A 2,643-nucleotide genomic window follows, 5' to 3' on the forward strand; every position below is an offset into this window, starting at 1 on the left:
GGTTGTTTGCATGCATATATTTGTTTATGCTGAAGATATATCTATATATCTTTCATAATAAAATACCTGCCATATCAAAAAAGACAGTGATATATAAACATATGAAAGTGACAACAATTAACTATGTATTTATAAACAATGCATAAAAGTATCTAACTCTGATTTATAGTATCTAATATTATATACTTTAGTGTACTTAAAGAGTAAAAGTATGAAGTATAAAAGCAAAGTGTTAAAAAAGGCATGGATAAGGAAATCACTCTACCAGGTAATCATTTATAGAAAACTAGAGGCCTGGTGCACAAAAATTTGTGCACTCGGGGGATAGGGGGGGTCACTCAGCCCGGCCTGTGCCCTCTCGCAGTCTGGGACCCCTCGGGAGATAATGACCTGCTGGCTTGGGCCTGCTCCCGGGTGGCAGAGGGCAGACCCAATCCCTAGGTGCAGCCCCTGGTCGGGCTCAGAGCAGGGCCAATTGGGGAGTTGGGGCGCCGCCCCAGTCATGCACAGAGCAGGGCAGATCTGGAGGTTGCGATGCCACCCTCAGTCATGCTCAGGGTAGGGCTGATTGGGGGGGTGAGGCACCACACCCTGCCACACTCAAGGCAGGGTCGATGGGGAGGTTGCGGCGCCGCCCCCTGTCACGCACAGAGCAGGGCCAATCAGGGGGTTGGGGCACTGCCCCCTGTCACTCACAGAGCAGGGCCCATCAGGGGGCTTGGGGCTCTGTACCCTGTCACGCACAGAGCAGGGCCCATCAGGGGGTTGGGGCACCGCCCTTTATCACCCACAGAGCAGGGCCCATCAGGGGGTTGGGGCGCCGCCACTCTCACACTCAGGGCAGGGCCGATGGGGAGGTTATGGCTCTACCCTGTCACACACAGAGCAGGGCCCATGGGGGGGAAGGGCGGGGGGTTGGGGCGCTGCACCCTGTCACACACAGAGCCGCAGGGTGATCAGGGGGTTGGGGCACCTTCCCCTGTCATGAACAGAGCAGGGTGGATAGGGAGTTGTGGCCCCGTCCCCTGTCACACACACAGCCGCAGGGCGATCAGGGGGTTTGGGCGCTGCCCCCTGTCATGCTGATCCGAGGCCTCACAGCTCCGCTGATCCCGGTGCTGGGAGGCATATTACCCTTTTACTATATAGGGTAGAGGCCTGGTGCACGGGTGGGTGCTGGCTGGTTTGCCCTGAAGGGTGTCCTGGATCAGGATGGCGGTCCCCACTGGGGTGCCTGGCCAGCCTGGGTGAGGGGATGATGGCTGTTTGCAGCTGGTCACACACCCTTCAGGGTGGGCGTCCCCACTGGGGTGCCTGGCCAGTCTAGATGAGGGGCTGAGGGCTGTTTTCAGGCTGGGGGTGACTGAAGCTCCCAACCGCTCCTTTTTTCTTTTTTTATTCTGGGCCAGCTTTAGCTTTGAGGCTTGGCTCCAGCTCTTAGGCATCTGCTGCTGAAAGTAGGTTTCTGGCCTTTGCTTACAATGTTGCGATCCTGCTGGCTGAAGCCCGGTGTACTATATTTGTTACATAGTTGCTTAGAGTTGCAGCTCAGAGGCCTGCAATGGCAGGCGGGGAACGTTGGAGTCCTCCGTCACTGAAGCAAGCAAGCCTCATGTTAGTTTCAAGCTGCCTGGCTGCTGGCTGCCATCTTGGCCGCCAGTTAATTTGCATATCTCGCTGATTAGCCAATGGGAAGGGTAGCGGTCGTATGCCAATTACCATGTTTCTCTTTTATTAGATAGGATAACTGTAGCATATGTTTTTAAAAGAAACTCAGAGAAACTTCCAGGCTGGCCATTTTTGAATTTAAGATATTTGAGAGAAAACTTTTATGTTTGAAATGTTTAAAGAATTAACTGAGTTTTTGTAGAATAGACAAATTGAATCTGTCACCTTGCTAAACCTCAAATAAGTCTTTATACTGGAATCTATTATTAAGATGAGGATAATGAATAAAATATTCCATTTCATTTAGCTAAAGATATATTTTACATTTCTATATGCATTGTTAAGAATGTATAGCTTAGAGAATATATAAAGAGCTTATGCTACTCAATGAGCAAAAATAAACTAGGTGGATATTAAAATATGCACATTGTTTAGAAAACAAATATGTAGAGTATTAAGTAAGACTTCCCACTAAAACTATAATATGGTTATTTTCACCAATGTATCAGCTATTGTAACATTGGTATTCTGATGCAAATGGAAATTTATCATGCTCATGTCATTTATCTTCCTTTAATAAAATACACTGATTCTATTAATGTTTAATTATTATAAAATTTATATATTATATTTTAATAACTGATTAAATTACTTATTCAACAATATTTTAGAGTCCTCTGTATAAAGGTACCCTATTATTAACAGAGCAATGAATGAGATATAGATGGTCTTTTTTCCCACTGTCTTCCTTTTTTATCTGAAATAAAACTCCATAGCTTCCAATTTTAGTTAAAATGGCAGGTAATTTTATAGTGCCCAATTTATTATTTTTAAATTAGAATCTCTCCATTTACACAAATTGTTGACATTGCAGAACATATAAGAATTAGATGTGATTATAAAGTTTTTAAATATCTTAAACATTTAAACATCTTAAATATCTTAAAGTTTTTAAATATCTTAAACATCATAACT

Source organism: Myotis daubentonii, chromosome 11, assembly GCF_963259705.1.
Source record: "Myotis daubentonii chromosome 11, mMyoDau2.1, whole genome shotgun sequence".
Classification (NCBI taxonomy): domain Eukaryota; kingdom Metazoa; phylum Chordata; class Mammalia; order Chiroptera; family Vespertilionidae; genus Myotis; species Myotis daubentonii.